The sequence below is a fragment of the Rutidosis leptorrhynchoides genome, chromosome 7, assembly GCF_046630445.1.
Source record: "Rutidosis leptorrhynchoides isolate AG116_Rl617_1_P2 chromosome 7, CSIRO_AGI_Rlap_v1, whole genome shotgun sequence".
Classification (NCBI taxonomy): domain Eukaryota; kingdom Viridiplantae; phylum Streptophyta; class Magnoliopsida; order Asterales; family Asteraceae; genus Rutidosis; species Rutidosis leptorrhynchoides.
This window is the reverse complement of record NC_092339.1, coordinates 88106500-88125952: the sequence shown is the minus strand read 5'-3', so window position 1 is coordinate 88125952 and position 19453 is coordinate 88106500. Positions and strand designations below refer to the sequence as shown.

The 19453-nt window shown below is 33.8% G+C and overlaps 1 non-coding gene across 1 annotated transcript; it reads left to right on the top strand.

Annotated features, from left to right (window-relative positions):
* Positions 1-18753: 18753 nt before the first annotated feature.
* On the top strand, positions 18754-18860 carry LOC139860693 (small nucleolar RNA R71). The gene has a single exon (XR_011763321.1). It is a non-coding gene; the product is annotated as a small nucleolar RNA R71 (small nucleolar RNA).
* The last annotated feature ends 593 nt before the right edge of the window (positions 18861-19453 follow it).

The following is a 19453-nucleotide window of genomic DNA, read 5'->3' as shown; positions in this document are numbered from 1 at the left end:
GTGATCAGTAACCTGATTTGCTCAAATGTATCAGCTTTACTTTTCAGCATCACAACCCACGTAGAACGCGAGTACTCATTAGTAACCACTAAGCAATAGGAATGTCCAGTGATACTCTTCTTGTTGATTGGACCGAAAAATCCATATGAAGTAACTCAAGAGGAGTATCAATGGAATGATGTTTCTTAACTTTATGTGGTTTCTTAGCTTGCTTCCCTTTCTTACACAGCATACAACCATCAGGAACATGGATCCCTTTTACATTAACGCCTTCCACCAAACAATTGTGAGCTAAATGGTTCATTTTCCTGAAACTCAAATGACCCATCCTCTTATACCATAACATAGACTCCTGCTCAGTAGCCTTGGACACAAAAGCCTGATGCCCTGTTGTTGCCTTAACATAAGCCTTTGACATATCAAGAATGTACAAGTCTTGATATCCGGGTGCCATCATAAGAATCATATTTTCTGGAACATTATAATCCTTTCTCATAATGTAACACTGTTGTTCGTCAAAAAGAACTTTATGCCAGAGACGGACAACATGTTATTTGACATTTCTTACATGTAACTCACTTTGTCAAAACTGACCGAGGAATTTGAAATCATCCCTTGACCAGTTATAAACCCTCCTTGATCACCCGTGTGATGACCCGTCGAAATCCATTTGGACGAATACATCATTCATTGATTTCGTAGTGAGGTTTTGACCTCTATATGATACGTTTTGTAAACATTGCATTCTTTTGAAAAGGCACATCATAAATGAATATATAAATCCAAGATTTTCGACATCTAATGATTTCTACGTATAGATAATCACCGTATATAATAGTTTTTAACAATACATCTGTTGACAATACAGTCAAATAAGATACATGGTGATGATTATGTGAATGCATAGTTTTCTTGAATAAAGCATGTATGACTCCATGCACATAGCTTGTATAACGTATAAGCAAACAGCGGAAGACTTCTAGGAACCTGAGAATAAACATGCTTAAAAGTGTCAACACAAAGGTTGGTGAGTTCATAGTTTTAATGTTGCACATAATCTGTATATAAAGGTGGATCACAAGATTTCAGTTGTTTCATCCAGAAACGTTTATCAAAATATTCTACGAAGTTGAGCACCCTGGTAACTAAACTTTAACGTTATAATAAGTACCCCTGTTTTAACATACATGCAACCAACATGTACAATATACACAAACCAACGTGTACTAAACTCAAATAGCATACGTCTATTTTATAGTTCAGGCTAGGGTTTCTATACCTGGAACAGACGGGGATGTCAAACCCTATAGATCCATATATAACTACTCGCGCCCACCAGTTCTTATAATCGGCAGTTACTAGTTACCAAAGCTAAGGGATTTTCAGTTCAAACTCGGTGTAGAATTTAGTATGTACTTGTATCCATTGCGTTTAAAATAAAGTGCATGTATTCTCAGCCCAAAATATAGATTGCAAAAGCAATTAAAAAGGGAGTAAATGAAACTCAACTTAGCAGCACATAAGGTCATTCATCGAAATGTAACCGAAACTCGAAATGCAAAATAATCGTAGATCTCAACCTAGAGAACATATGTTGGTCAATACATGTCTAACAAGCTAGGTCAGATCATAGTGTATCACAATCCTAATGCTCGAGATCGACATGCAAAAGTTAACAAAAGTCATATCAAAAGTCAACCTGACCCAATATGATATTTAAATCTATACATGTTTATTATATTAACATAGTATAAGTCTTGATAATTGAACGAATTTATAGTTTATCAAACTCAAAATATTATTTATTTCAGGAGCTATATTATATTTGAATTATCATGACAATCGAAAATATTTTATTATTTCACATAGTTTTCCAATACTTTAAAAACAGATTATAGTGTTTATAAAGTTTTAAAACATGATAAGACAGTCAACTTTGATAATTGTTCAACAAAACGAGATGTGCCTTATATAGAAATTCATTTACTCGATTAGTAATATCTAAAAATCTAATTTATCAATCTCATAGACAAGTTGTTTAAATATTAATTTACAGTTTCAAATACAATTTCAATTAACGTCAAACATAATTCGGTTGGCCATATCTTTTAATCCGTTCTTCGAAATCATGCGATTTCTAAATGAAAAGTTATTAATTTTTCGATAGCTTTTCAACGACATGCATATCATACACTTTATATCAGTAGCATATGTATCAAATTCGTGATTCATCATAAAAGTATTTAACACCGACATTTAGCATACAAGCATGCATAAACATATATACTCGAGCACTAGACATGGATACCCTATTAATATATAAAAGATAAGATATGAATGCTCACGTATCAATATTGTGATTCAATATTGCAGGAAAGTACGTAGACGCAACGGAGATGATAAACACTAGGTTTGATTTGCGAACAATACCCACGAACATTACCCATAACCTCCATAGCTATAACTCATAGTTTCCTTAGTTTTGACTCATTTGAAAACTCAGTTTGAAATCATTTGAGCAGTACTTCGTCATAGTATTTTATGTATAATACTAATAATAATATTCACTTGGCCATAATGAATAATAAATTACCCAATCCAATTGATTAATTAAATGATTGTAAATGATGTCATATAAATGTCACTAAATAGGACATTCGTAATCAATTTAATAATTATTAGATTAACTAATTTGAAGATATGTTCGACAGGTTCTAATGAGTTGTCATTCAATTAGACAATACCCCCTACATATTAATAGTCAATAGTCCAATGTTCACAAGTGTCGGTCTTTTGTCCAAACCCTAATTATGGTACAAAATCTAATAACCCCGTCTTAATATTTAGTCTAAAATCACGATTACTCCGGCTCAAATAAGCATAATAATAACTTAGTTACGAGACATTAAATTAAAAAGGAAGAACATAGCTTACAGTGGTGATTAATTGCGTAGCGTTGCACGGACAGAATTTCGACTTACAAAACCTTAAAACATTTCTTACAATAACCCAATTATTATTAATCTTAAATTAAACTTAAAATTATAAATATAAATATATATAATTTGATCAGAGGAAAGAAAGGAAAAAGATGTACATTATTCGTTCGAAAATTGCTCAATTTATAGATGTGGCCTGACATTCACTGCCATGCGATCGCATGGAGTTTATGCCTCCAGGCCATGCGATCGCATGGCCTCCAGATCCAGCTCATATGGTTTTGGCTCCTAGCTTGTCGACATATTTATTTAATATATATAATATATATATAATTTATATTAATTATATATATATTATATTATATTCTTGTGCATAGTTGACTCGTAATTTTAGCTCCGTTGCCTTGCGCGTTGATGCTCGGTTTATGTCTCGATTCCAGATTTTCGAACGTACTTTCGTACGCGTAGATATCTTGTACTTTGCGTTCCGCAACTTGTAATTTGCACAAAAAATAATTTTCCTTAACTCCGAAAATCCGAGCAAGTCTTTAAACTCACTTTATAGGACGCTTTTAAGTGCACTATGGCTTTAAGGACCCTTTTCCAGTTTTAGTGGCACTTTTTCTTCAATTCTTTAATCTTCGTGCTTCGTCTTCGCATTTATTTATTTAAACGATTACAAATTAAAAATAGAACAATTGTAACTAAAAACTTTACATATTGGAATGATATTGCGCCTAATTATATGTTCATTTGGAGCACTATCAAATATCCCCACATTTAAACGTTGCTTGTCCTCAAGCAATACAGAACTTGAAATTAAATCACACTTCACTCGAATCACTTTTTTTTATTCTCACAATTTATACATCAGTAATTTTGATACGACGGTATAAACAATGATAGTAACGATGTGGTTTACAGTCCCACATGACTATGAAAATTTAGATTGTTTAAGGAAATTGGATCTTTATGAAAACATTTGATCTTTTGAAAATTCAATCTAGCTTTTACCCTAGATAAGTTTTCTGAAATAACCCTTCATCGGTGTTTGTAAAATATTTTTGTGGGTTTTGTGGGTTTCGTATTTTAAAATTTTGGCTCAAAACTTGCAGTTTTGTGTCACCCACTTGCTAACCTTGTATTAGGAAAGCAACACGTCCAGTATACTTGCTCCGTATATTACCTTTCGGTAAACTACCGTCCGGTTGTAAAGGAAAGCGATGAACAAGCAACTGTTAAGGTAATGTCTAATGACATGCAGATGTTCATGGTCCACAACGTATCGGATGCAATTACTATCCTTTGTAGGAGCAATAGTAAAGATTACCCTATAATTTTTCGGTCTGGCACAAGGTCCTGTCTATAACACCACGCCAAATTACCATCTGACGGCGCGTTAATCCAGGTCCCACAGTTAACAGTTACGCCCTCTATATGAGACGTTTAAAGCAATCGCATTTAATTTTATTCAAAAATTAACTTTCAAAAACATAAGTCAATAATCCCAAAATAGAAGCACTGTTGTAATCGTAACCACAAGCCAACAGTATTTAAATAGTATAAAAGTTTTAAATGCAAAAGTAAATAATGTTCTTTAAAATCAAATGCTGACTCCACGTCCAGTCATGCAGCAAACGCAGCGGAAGCATATCTCTTACGGACCTGAGAATAACAACACGCAAAAACAGGTCAACAAATAATGTTGGTGAATCTATAGGTTTAAAGTAATGTAACAGTATCTGAAAAATAGTTATCAGAAAAATAGTTTAGTTTCCTTGACCACGAGATGTTTGCATAATCTGAGCACCTGAATACTAGCAATGACCCGAGTATAGAAGCCACTATACCCGCCTTACCTCGTAAAATATTATACACTTGCTCAAATGTATTTAATGTTCAAAGTAAATGCACCACAGTTTTTATAGCGGGTGAGGTTGTCAACCTAACGGATCCGTCCATCTAAATTGTGCTTACACCGATGGTATTAAAAGTATTCAAGCTAGAGGCTTTTTGAACAAACTCATTATGCATATGTGTAATACTCATGTCAATATAAAGTATTTGAAAATGTAAATATAACAGCGTGTATTCTCATCCCTGAAAACATGTAAAAAGCGGGACTGTAGACTCACCTTTGAATAAGCTCGGATTGAAAAGTGAACAATTAACTTGTACGGTTTATAACCGAGTAATGCAACCTAAGTATACGTATGTAGGTTGGTCAATATATATATCTTAAATAAGTGTGGTTTCATAGTGTACGTTGTCTTATTGCTCGACTCGACGCGTTTCAAAGTAAAAGTCAACTATATCATGCAAGTCAAACAAAGTCAACCGAAGTCAAACCGAAAGTCAAACTTGGTCAAAGTAGTCAACTAAAGTCAACATCAGTAGGTTCATGTCAAATATTGGTCAACATGCCAAACCTAAGTCAAACAATACATTTTAGGTCATGAATGATCATTTTCACAATTTCAGTTTATCGTCATGCACAAAGTTTATGAACACGTAGCATACTTAGCACATTATCTCATAGTACAAAATTCAAGTAAATATGACAAACTCCAGATCATAAATATACTTAAAATAAATTCCAAAAAGTCCGGCCAGGGACTCATATGACAATTAAAAGTCAAGAATCAGAAGGGATACATTTGGGGTTTGCCAAGTCAGTTTCTGACCGCGCACTGATATCATTTTGGCTATAACCGGGGTTAGGAACATGAAATTGATACTATAACAGTGGCCATAGTTCAAGGACAAATCAAAGTAACACATATAAAAAATCTAGCAACTTTTGTTTAGCCAATTTGTACAGTTTATTCGTGCAAGTTGAACATTTAGTTTTCAGCTCAAATCAGAATTCACATAAAGTATGGCTCTATTGTGCCCAATGCATAAGGTTTCAGATATTGACATAAACTAACAATAAGTCACATATCATGTTAAGTTTCATTTTCCAGAAGCTTACATACTGATGTTATGCGAGGTGTATATAAAATAGCTTAAATTTTACAAGGAAATACTATTAAATACGATACAATTTTACTCAAGATATTTATTTATTTATTGAATGGATATACTTAAACCTTGCTACAACACTTATAGGCAGTGTACCTAATCGTACAGTAGTGTAGTTTTTAGTAAGTCCGGTTCGTTCCACAGGGAAAATCTTTTAATCAAAGCTTAACGCTATATTAGTTTTATTTTATAAAAATACAAATATATATATATATATATATATATATATAAGTAATATTATTATTATAAAGGGGGGTTTTTACCGTTTAATGACCGGTTTGTCGATTTTAAAACTTTAGTCGCAGTTAAAACAAAATGTAAAATATTAAATAAATAAAAGACTTAATTTAAAGCGTAAAGTAAATAACGATAATAAAATTGCGATAAATAAAAGTGTGATAAAATAAACTTGCGATAATTAAAAAGTACGATAATTAAAATTGCAATTAAATATAATAACAATAAATAAAAGTGCGATAATTAGAAGTGCAATTAAATATAAAATAAAGGAAATTAAATATGAAATAAAAGAATTATGCTTATTTAAACTTCCGTAATCATGATGTTTGACGTGTTGATTTTAGTTTTATGCCCATGGGTTAATTGTCCTTTGTCCTGGATTATTTAATATGTCCGTCTGGTTTTCGTCCATAACAGTCCATCAGTCATAAATATAAAGTGCGAGTGTCCTCGTCAAATTATCCTTATACCCGAAGTTTAAATATTCCAACTAATTGGGGACTTAAACTGTAACAAGATTTTAATGCTTTGTTTAATAATTACACCAGGATGTCGACTGAGTGTAACCCAAGGTTTTAATACTTTGTTATCAATTATGCCAAGTGTCCTTGTACATAATTTCACCCCCGTTTTAATAATTCTAGTGGCTATTAATCCATTCCCGTGTCCGGTTAAATGAACGATTATTCGTACATATAAATACCCCGCCCATCGTGTCCGATCGAGTGTATATGGTTATTTATAGGGACGTCCAATTGTAAATCTTTATATTAACATTAACAAACTATCATTTAGTTAAACAAATATAAAGCCCATTAATTGCCCATAGTCTAATTTCCACAAGTGTCGTTCTTTTGTCCAAACCCCAATTATGGTACAAAGTCCAATTACCCAATTTTAATATTTTTAGCCCAACATCATGATTACTTCGGATTAAATAAGCATAACAATAACTTAGCTACGAGACATTAAATTAAAAAGGTTGAACATAACTTACAATGATTAAAAATAGCGTAGCGTTACACGGACAGAATTTCGACTTACACCCTTACAACATTCGTTAACATACCCTTATTATTAGAATTAAAATTAAAATTAAAATTAAAATATAAATATAAATATATACTACGTTGAATGAGGAGAAGAAAAAGATGTGTTTTGTGTTACACCAAAGCTCGATTTTTATAGGCATGTGATCTGGAAAAGGGGCTCATGCGATCGCATGGATTTATGCCTTCCAGGCCATGCGATCGCATGGCCAGCTGGGGAGAGCCACTTTTGGTTGTTTTCTTCTGCCGATGTTTATTTATAATAATATAATATATATATTAATTTTAAGAATTAATTATATATTATATTATATTCATGTGCATAGTTGACTTGTAATTTTTAGTCCGTTGTGTCGAGCGTTGAGAGTTGACTCTGGTCTCGGTTCTGGATTTTCGAACGTCCTTGCGTACAATTTAATGTCTTGTACTTTGCGTTTTGAATCTTGTACTCTTGTAATTTTGAGACGTTTCTTATCAATAATTGGAACCTCATTGATTGTATTTTGTACTTTTGAGCTTTTTGGTCGTTTGCGTCTTCAATTCGTCGAATCTGTCTTTTGTCTTCACATTTTATTATTTAAACGAATATCACTTGTAAATAGAACAGTTGCAACTAAAAGCTTGTCCTTCTTGAGGAATAATGCTATGAAATATATGTTCGTTTTTAGCATTATCAAATATTCCCACACTTGAGCGTTGCTTGTCCTCAAGCAATATAGTCTTGAAATACTAGAATCACTTCTTTATTCTTCACACTTTGTACATCAGTAATTTCAATACGGCGGTATAAACAATGGTAGTAACGATGTGGTTTACAGTCCCACATGACTATAAAATTTAGATCCATTAAGGAAATTGGATCTTTATGAAAACATTTGATCTTTTGAAAATTAAATCTAGTTTTTACCCTAGATAAGTTTTCCGGAATAACCCTTCACCAGTGTTTGCAAAATATTTTTGTGGGTTTGGTGGGTTTCAGATTTGAAAATTTTAGCTCAAAACTTGTGGTTTTGTGTCACCCACTTGCTAACCTTGTACTAGGAAAGCAACACATCCAGTATACTTGCTCCGTATATTACCTTTCGGTAAACTACCGTCCGGTTATAAAGGAAAGCGTTGAACAAGCAACTGTTAAGGCAATGTCCCCTGACATGCTTTTAATTATGGTCTATAACATGTCGGACGCAATTACTATCCTTTGTAGGAGCAATAGTAAAGCTCACCCTTATGATTTTTCGGTCTGGCACAAGGTCCTGTCTTCGACCATGCTATGCAACCACCGTTCTTACGGTTGACACCCGATTTGGTTCAGGTGACCTAATGGATTCTAGGTGAATTCTTAGGATTTTACGTTCAATGGTAATGAACGCATTGAAAATGGGTTTTCAGAAAACAAATCAGTTTATAATTTGATCAAAATATTTTCTCGTTCAAGCTCGAGTTTAGATATCATTGAATTCCATGAGTTTGTAATTCTCAATCTTTAAGGTCAATCTCTAGGATTGAGTAATATCAGTCTTAAAAGCTGATTTTTGATCTTTAAAGGAGATTATCCTTTCTGGGGATCTGATTCATTAGTCTTATCAAGCTAATTTGCACAGTGCCCCCCATTGTACGAGATAAATCCTTCTCATAGTTAGGATAAGTCTGACCACTTGGCGACCCTGTTTTATGCTGAGGTCCATGGATTTCCTGCTGATTTATGAGATGACTTTTCTAGATTTTTCATCAAACTACAGCTGGTCTGGACGACAACTTCATGAACTAAATCAAGAAGCGCGTGTCTTTTTCGGAAGACTTTACTTCCTTTTAATGATGGAATTGATTCATCGTGTAGATCCATCTTTCTTTCAAATATATTACAGTAAATCGGGTAAAACTGTTTAGTTTAGTCCAAAGCAAAAGTATCTTCAATTATTTGTTACAGAAATATGTGATATATGTTTAAGATAACTTGGTAATTTTTCCCTCACTTGGCTTTTATTTTCCTTTTTATTGTCCTCTATTCCATTTTAAATGAATTTTAACATTTTGATTTGTTTCTCAATTTATGTCCTTTCCGAGGTAACAATAATTTCGGTGTTAACACCTAGTTTTATCGTTCATAAATATGTATAAACATGATTTTGAGTTCATTTAATTGAAAATTTTGAAAATTTTTACTAGAATTGGGTAGTCAGTATATAAGACTAGGGCTGTTCTTTATTATCAGAGAGCACTAGATTCTAATACAATTACTACGTTACTAGTATTTTTAATGGTAACCAAGTGTATAAAGTAAAAATTTTAAAATCCGAAAGAATTTAACCCCTTCCCACACTTAAGATCTTGCAATGCCCTCATTTGCAAGAAATCAGTAACAATTTAAATTATTGAGGGTGATTAGCGTAAAAATGATTAAATTTTACCAAAGTTTCCAAACATATTGGCGTTTGGTTGCTGAATGATAAATGGTGCATATCATTTGTTCATTTCGTCTATTGTTACATCACATTTATCTTGTCGTCAAAATTAGTAGCTTTTGCTGAACTTAATGCCAGTCTTTGAAAATCTGTTTTACCCTGTTTTGTACAATTTACAATATACATACATATAAATATAAACATGCATGGCAATTTGAAATGGGACTTAATATCCCACTTTCAAATTCTAAATGTGAAATATTAGTACACAATAATAATAAAAATGATAAAGATTACATAAGTATATTCAATAACATAAGTTTAAACATGAATAAGTAAAAAGATAAAAACATAAAAATCATATAAATAACCAAATGGAACTAAATCAGTCTGGATATGGGTTCCAGTTCATCTCGTCAGGTGGGTTCCACTGTTGGTTATAGGTGTTTTGATAGGCTTGGTTATAGTCATACCGGTTAAAGGGTGGTCGGATATCGGGGCTGTGTGGCGGAAAATGAGCAGGTCGAGTAGGTACGTAATTATTTGGTACCTGATATGATAGCTGGCTCATGATTTGGTGCTGATGAACTAACCAGCTATCGTGTTGTCGTCGCCTATAATCTTCGTATACTCGCTCGGAGTTCCACTGCTCATACATACTATGTCTGGCCGCGTTCGTCATTGCTTCCTCATCTATACGAACGTGGACGTCAAGAATAGCATCTCGAAAGACATCCCTAATGTCTTCCGCCTCCTCCATTTCCTCGTCTGAGCCTCTCTCTACCTGAGGATGAGATCCCTCATAGGGTACTGCCTGGTTATGTCTACTTTTCAATACCTTAGCACCCACATAAACTTTCAATCCTAAGGGCTCAACCTGTTCTCTACAAAGCTGTAATGGACCCCCTTGGTTCCTATCAACACCTAAATACTCTCCAATGAGAGTAACAAAAATACCTCCTCCTATTATACTCCCGTCCTGCATTCCCTCTACCATTTTAGATAAATAAAAAGCAACACAGTAAGGGATATTGACAAAGCTTCTAGGATCCCGAATACACTTTAGGTAGAATAAATCATGTAAGGTAATTTTTTTCTTTATTATGTCATCTCTGTGTAATCGAGTTAGCCAAAAATCTATGAATAATACGAAGCTCGGCTCTGTCAATATGTGTATAGGAGTGTCCTCCTGCTCGTGTAAAAACATCAAAATGTGACATACGCCTCCAAATGGCGTCAGCGTCAAAGTTACTATCTACCCTTTCACCATAATGAATCAAATTTGTACAATCAGGTAATAGCAACTCACCAAGAGTATATATCTGTAAGGCCCTAGCCATGTCCAGCATGGACATTCTGTACATCCTACCGCTACGGATAAACCTAAGAAATCTTCTATCATCTATTCTAACTATATTTGTATCAAGTGATACAGTACTCATCAACTCAACACACCATTCCTTATATACAGGTCTACGAATGGTGAAAAGACGTTCCCAATCTGTAAAAGAAGAACTGCCATACCTTTGAACTAAAAGCTGTCTAACACGGTCAGCTAGATGGACCGTTTCCAAAGGGGCCCAATCGATTACCCTTGGTACATCTACATTTTTTGTTACCAATTTGAATTTGTTCCTTTGATATGTCTCGTAATCTCTCCATCTCCTATCAAATCTCAGATTAGGATGCAGAGTGTGCTCAGGAATCATTGAGAATTCTACTGGCGGCCTCATTGGGAATACTATGAATTCATCAACAAACTGTACCGGATCATAATAAGGTATGTACTGATCAGGCTGTTGTTGTGGTTCTTGTTGTGGTTCTTGTTCGTGTTGCATTTCTGGTTATGGTTCTGGTGCTGGTGCTGGTCGTCTAGATGATGATGCTCCTGAACCTCCAGTATCGGCTTTCTGCAAAACACATTAAACAAAAAATTTGTGCATCCAAATATGCATTAGTGTTAGCAAAATAACAACTTAAAACAATCACTATAACATGTTAAATCAAAATTAAACTTATACACATTTTCACAAATTTTCACAATTCTACACTTTTCAAATAAGCACATATGAAAATGTATACAAAGTTCATAAGCATTTAACTCAAATAATATGTCAAAAAAGTCATTACTAATAATTAAACAAGTCTCAAATGGAAAATATATCAAATTAATCAAGTTCATGAATTTTACACTTAAAAAGTCCACTTTAATCTCTAAAAATCATGTTTAGGATCAATGTTTGGATCATTTAACTATCTAAACATGTTACACTACTCAATTTAGCAATAATTCATGACAAAAATCGGCCATAACCTGTTTATATCAAAAAGCCCTAAATTGCTCAAGAACACTAACCCTAGATTTCTAAAAATTTTGAAGTTTTTGGCTTCAAATCATGTTAAATAGCATCAATCTAGGTTATACATGCATAAAATACTAACAATTTAACACTAATTACACTAGAAATTAACAAAATTGCATTAGGTAAAAAATTGATAATTATCACAAAAACTAGGAATTTATAGAGTTAAGGGGTGTAATTTTTACCATTTTGCTGAAGAATGGGAATCTAGGCATGATTAGAGCAAGAAAAATGACGAATTACGGTGGATTTTGGTGAATTTTGATAAAGATTTGAGAGTATTTTCGTATGTGTTGTGTGTGTGTTGGTGTGAGGCAGAACAGAACAGGCTGTATGTATCAGGCCTGTTTTCCAGCTCCATGCGATCGCATGGAGTTGGAGTGCAATACCCATGCGATCGCATGGGTATCCGGGAACAGTGTTTTCAGCTTTTTTTTTTTTTTTTTTTATAAAACCTTATACTTTATAAAACTTATAATTAATTAAATTTTAAAAATTTGTTTTCCTTTAGGAGCGAGGGTGTTTCGGATCGATGTCCTAGTCTGTCCCTTGACAAAATTTTTAAAATTTGTCAAATCAAAGCGCGGTTTTAAAAGTAAAGATTTTTGGGTTTTTAAAGTTTTTGGCATACTTTAATTCAATAAGATTAAAAATAATGATAATAAAAGTTCTCGTCCCTCCCTCGGGTAAAGCAATTTCAGTTCAACGACCTAGTCTTCAACTCACGACGAATTTTAAAAAACATATTTTTAACTTAGCGAAATAAAGTAAATTTTTGTTTTTAAATTCACACCAAACTTAAATTTAAAATGCATAAAATTAAGAATTCATATAATAAAAATTAAAAATTCACACCAAACTTATATTATATTTTTGTTTTTAAACATACAAACTTATATTAAAAAGATTAATTTTTCAAATATTTACAATTTTAAATATATTAATTTTAAAAAGTTTACAATATTATTTTAATTTTTATATATTAATTTTTTAAAACATGGTAAAATTAAAAATCTTTTTGGCTTTTATCCCACTTTAATCAATCAAATATTATCAAAAATATACGCCCCTCTTTTCGGTAAAGTAATTTCGGTTCCATGACCTAATTTAACTCATGACGAATTTTTGAAATATTTTGGGTTAATTGATTAAAGATATTTATACCTTAAGAATAAACGTTAAATTTCGCAGTGATGTAATAAATTTTTTAATGATATCAATAATTTCGGTCGCCAAACCTAATTTTATTCAATACCAATTTAATACTTTATAGCGAACAAATTAGCGTTTATTATCAAAAGGTTAAAAATAAAAATAAAAAAAAATAAAAACTGTACAGACTTACCTGTGAGATAGTATTCTTAGTTATATGATCTATCCCATTCATAAGATAGTCGGTTTAATTGGTTTTCCATAGCTACATAGGCGTAACCTCGAGCATTCAGTGTTTTTTCTTCTAAACATATGAACGGTCCGTCTCTGCATAAAGTAACAAATTCGGTGTTTGAATAGGTTTGATTATTTGAACATTTACCTCCATGTGACCATTTTCTGCATTTGTGACATCTTTCTAGGTGTCGTGCTCTTCTTTTCGCTGCGGATTTTGATTTTCCTTTACCAAATTGTAACTTATTATCTTCGCATCTGGATTCTTTTCTTACTCCGTCCAATCTTTCTCTGATTACTGATACTATTTCACTCGGAAGTGTGTCATTATTACGTTTAGTGATCAACGCGTGTAGCATTAGACCATGGTTTAGTTCACAGGAAGTCTTCATTTCCTAAATAAAAATAAAAATTCAGAATGGGGGGAGAAGACTAGTTCATTAGGGTCTGCTAGGGAAAGACCATTCGGGTTCCATTTTCGAGAACTACACGAAAACAGAAAATCTAACTCTAATAGAAATACATATTATCCTTTAAAAGACTTGAATCTCCCCACACTTAGTTAGCTGTGGTGTCGAAATTGTGATTAACTTCGTTGTCGACTTCCATCGGACTATCTATGTAGTGTTTAATTCTGTGACCATTAACCTTAAATTCAATCCCATTTGAATTTATTAATTCTATCGTTCCATATGGGAAAACTCTTTTGACTATGAATGGTCCAGACCATCTTGATTTCAATTTTCCAGGAAATAGCTTGAATCGTGAATTGAAAAGAAGAACTCTGTCTCCTTCTTTAAATTCTTTTGAACTTCTGATTCTTTTATCATGCCATTTCTTCGTTCTTTCTTTATAGATTAACGAATTTTCGTATGCTTCATGTCTTAATTCTTCTAATTCGTTTAGTTGACTTAATGGTAGACGTCCAGCTTCATGTAAATCAAGATTACATGTCTTCAAAGCCCAAAATGCTTTGTGTTCAATTTCTACTGGAAGATGACATGCTTTTCCGTAGACGAGTTTAAAAGGTGTGGTTCCAATTGGAGTTTTGTAGGCTGTTCTAAAAGCCCAGAGTGCATCCTCCAATTTAATGGACCATTCCTTCGGATTTGATCCTACAGTTTTCTCTAGAATACTTTTTAAAGCTCGGTTGGTATTTTCAACTTGTCCACTTGTTTGTGGATGATATGCGGTGGAGATTTTATGAGTTACTCCATATCTTTTAAGAACTTTCTCAAGTTGATTATTACAGAAATGAGTTCCCCGATCACTTATTAAAGCTTTCGGTGTTCCAAACCTTGCAAAAAGACGTTTTAAAAAGTTGACTACAACTCGTGCATCGTTAGTTGGTAGAGCTTGTGCTTCCGCCCATTTAGATACATAATCAATGGCGACGAGAATATAGAGATTATTATGAGATTTTGAAAATGGACCCATAAAGTCAATACCCCAAATGTCAAATACTTCACATACTTGGATGACATTTTGTGGTATTTCATCACGTTGACTTATTTTTCCGGCCCTTTGACAAGCATCACAGGATTTGCAAAGAAGGTGTGCGTCTTTGTAAATTATAGGCCAATAGAATCCAGCATCATAAACTTTTCTTGCTGTTAGTTGAGGCCCATAGTGCCCTCCTGTTGGTCCTGTGTGACAATGGTTTAAAATTTTACTAGCTTCATCTCCGAATACACATCGGCGTATTATTCCATCGGGACAACTTTTAAACAGATGTGGATCTTCCCAAAAATAGTGTTTTATATCACTGAAGAATTTCTTTCGTTTTTGGTACGATAATCCTTTTTCAAGGAATCCACATACTAAGTAGTTTGCATAGTCTGCAAACCATGGTATTTTATTATAATCTATCTTCAATAGATATTCATCAGGAAAGTTGTCTTGTATGGCCGATTCATTTAGAACTTCTAATTCAGGATTTTCAAGACGAGAAAGATGATCAGCGGCGAGATTTTCTGCTCCTCTTTTATCTCGGATTTCAGTATCGAATTCTTGTAAGAGTAAGATCCAACGGATTAATCTTGGTTTGGCATCTTGTTTCGAAAATAGGTATCTAAGAGCAGAATGGTCGGTATAGACCACCGTTTTTGCTAGAATGAGATATGAACGAAATTTATCAAAAGCAAAGACAATAGTAAGGAGTTCTTTTTCAGTAGTTGTATAATTTGTTTGTGCTCCTTGTAACGTCTTACTAGCATAATATATAGGTTGAAATCGTTTTTCAATCCTTTGTCCTAAAACGGCTCCCATTGCAAAATCACTTGCATCGCACATTAGTTCAAACGGTAGATTCCAATTTGGTGTTATCATGATCGGCGCATTAGTGAGTTTCTCTTTAAGAATATTAAAAGATTTGATGCATTCATCTGAAAAGATGAATGGAGCATCCTTTTCTAGGAGTTTATTCATAGGAGTGGCAATTTTAGAAAAATATTTTATGAAACGTCGGTAAAAACCGGCATGCCCTAGAAAACTCCTAACTCCTCTAACATTGGTGGGATGTGGAAGTTTAGCAATTACATCTACTTTGGCTCTATCCACTTCAATTCCTTCTTTTGAAATTTTATGTCCAAAAACGATGCCTTCTTTAACCATGAAATGGCATTTCTCCCAATTAAGTACTAGATTTGATTGTTCGCATCTAATCAGCATTCGTTCAAGATTAGCTAGGCATGATTCAAATGTATCACCGAAGACTGAAAAGTCATCCATGAAAACTTCCATGCATTCTTCTATCATGTCGTGAAAAATCGCCATCATACACCTTTGAAAGGTTGCAGGGGCGTTGCAAATTCTAAATGGCATGCGTTTGTAAGCAAAAGTACCATAAGGGCACGTGAATGTGGTTTTCTCTTGATCTTCGGGTTCTATTGGAATTTGAAAATATCCGGAAAATCCATCAAGAAAACAATAGTAACTATTTCCGGCTAATCTTTCCAACATTTGATCAATGAAAGGTAAGGGAACGTGATCTTTTCTGGTGGCGTCATTTAATTTTCTATAATCAATACAAACACGCCATCCTGTTACAGTCCTAGTAGGAATAAGCTCATTTTTTTCATTTGTAATGACAGTCATGCCACTCTTCTTAGGCACGCATTGAACTGGGCTTACCCATGGACTATCAGAGATTGGATAAATTAAACCTGCATCTAGCAGTTTAATAATTTCTTTTTTAACTACATCTTTCATATTCGGATTTAGTCTTCGTTGGCGTTGCACATACGTTTTATGACCTTCTTCCATAAGGATTTTATGTGTGCAATACGAAGGACTTATTCCTTTAATATCATGAATCTTCCATGCAATGGCTGGTTTATGAGCTTTCAACACAGAAATGAGTTGTGATTTCTCATTTTCAGTAAGAGAAGATGATATTATTACAGGTAATTCAGATTTACCATGTAAATAAGCGTATTCCAAATGGTTTGGAAGTGGCTTTAACTCTAATTTCGGAGGTTCTTCTATCGATGATTTATATCGATATCTGTCTTCTTCTTTTAGCATTTGAATTTCTTCTGTTGTTGGTTCATATCCATTAGCTATAAGTGTAGCTAACATTTCAGCTTCATCAATTTGTTCAGTTCCTTCTCCTGAAGAACATTCTCATGTTCCTTGTAATTCTGAAAATTCTTCTAACAATTCTGCATGTGAATCTATAGTTTGAATATAATAACATGTATCATCTGCAGATTTCGGTTGTTGCATTGCTCTATCAACTGAAAAGGTAACACTCTCGTCCTCTATACTTAGGGTCAATTTCTTACCGAACACGTCTATCATTGCTTTAGCCGTGTTTAAGAATGGTCTTCCTAATATGAGAGGAACTTGAGAATCTTCTTCCATGTCCAGAACAACAAAATCTACTGGAAATACTAAAGTACCAACTTTAACTAGCATGTTCTCCATTATCCCTCTAGGATATTTTATTGATCGATCGGCTAGTTGTATGCTTATTCTTGTTGGTTTCAATTCTCCAAGGTCTAGTTTAGTGTATAGTGAATACGGCATTAAATTTATACTAGCACCTAAGTCTGCCAATGCTTCTATTGAACTAAGACTACCCAGAAAACATGGAATTGTGAAACTTCCTGGATCAGATAATTTTTTTGGTATCTTATTCAACAGCACTGCTGAACAATTAGCGTTCATAGTAACAGCCGAGAGTTCTTCCATTTTCTTTCTATTCGTGATCAGATCTTTCAAGAATTTAGCATATCTAGGCATTCTTGAAATCACATCAATGAAAGGAAGATTTACATTTATCTGTTTAAACATATCCAAGAATTTGGATTGCTCGGCTTCAAGTTTCTCTTTCTTCATTTTACTCGGGTAAGGAAATGGTGGTTGGTATAGTTTAACATAAGGTTTAGCCTTAACTGTGTTATCTTCATTAACCTTTTCAACTACCGGTTCTTTTTCCTTATCTTGTTCAGGTTGTGGTTCTTGTGGAGTAGGAATAGCTTCATCAGAAGTTACAGGTATTTCAGGTGGTTTAAGTGTTGTACCACTTCTTGTGGTAATGACTTTAGCTGTTTCATTCCGGGGGTTAGCATTTGTATCACTAGGTAGATTTTCCGGTTTTCTTTCACCTATTAACCTTGCTAGGTTACTTACTTCTTGTTCCAAATTTTGAATAGAAGCTTGTTGATTTCTAAATGCTTGAGCATTTTGTTCATTGGTTTGTTTTTGAGATGTGAAAAACTGCGTTTGAGTTTCAACTAGCTTCATCATCATATCTTCTAAATTCGGCTTTTTATCATCGGTTTGTGGTGGTTTGTTTTGAAAATTAGGTCTTTGCTGATTGTAAGTATTATTGGATACTTGTTGATTGCTAGGACCTTGTTGGTTGTTGTATGGAATATTTCGGTTATAATTCTGATTTTGATTGTAAATTGGTCTTGGCGGTTGATAATTATTCTGATAATTATTTCCAGGCCTTTGGTTTATGTATGAAATATTCTCTCTTTGTTCCATTGTTAATTCAATACTAAGACAATCTTTTGTCAAATGTGGTCCTCCACACTGCTCACAACTAATTCGTATTGAGTGGATATCTTTAGTCATCTTTTCCATTCGTCTCTCGACAGCATCTATCTTTGCGAAAATGGAATCTAAGTCATGGCTAGAATCGGCTCTAGCTGCTTTAGATGATCTAACGATATCTTTTTCTTGGTGCCACTCATGTGAGTGGGAAGCAGTGTTATCAATAATTTTGTAAGCATCAGTTTCGGTTTTCTTCATAATAGAACCACCAGCAGCTATATCGATGTCTTTCCTTGTAGTGATGTCGCATCCTTGGTAGAATATTTGTACTATTTGACAGGTATCTAAACCTTGTTGCGGACATCCTCTTAATAACTTTTCAAATCTTGTCCACGCCTCATATAGAGTTTCATTTGGCTTCTGTGTGAAGGTAACAATTTTTCCTTGAAGTCTTACGGCTTTAGATGCCGGAAAGAATTGTTTAAGAAATTTTTCAACTAAAACGTCCCATGTATCGATCGCCCCTTCAGGTAACGATTCCAACCAATCTTTGGCTTCTCCCTTTAAAGTCCAGGGAAATAATATGAGATATATCTGTTCATCCTCAACTTCTCTTATTTTAAATAGTGTGCAGATCCTATTAAAGGTACGAAGATGTTCATTTGGATCTTCCTTCGGCGCACCACTAAATTGGCATTGATTAGTCACCATGTGTAGAATTTGTCCTTTGATTTCATAATCTGGCGCATTAATGTCAGGATGAGTAATTGCGTGACCTTGGCCAGTGCGTTTAGCTCTCATTCGGTCTTCCATACTTAAAGGTTCCAGATTTTCTATGATTGAATTTGTTGAATCCGAATCACTAGAGGATTCTGATTTAATGGTTCGTTCCTCAACAATCTCTGTTTGAATGATTGGTGGTTTCGGAGGAAAATTTAATGGTTCAGGATCTATGAATTGTCCCTGAATATTCTCCGGATTCTCAATTGTGAGGTCGGGTTCAAAAAATAGATTATCGGAAATTTGAATTGGAGTACTTGGTCGAC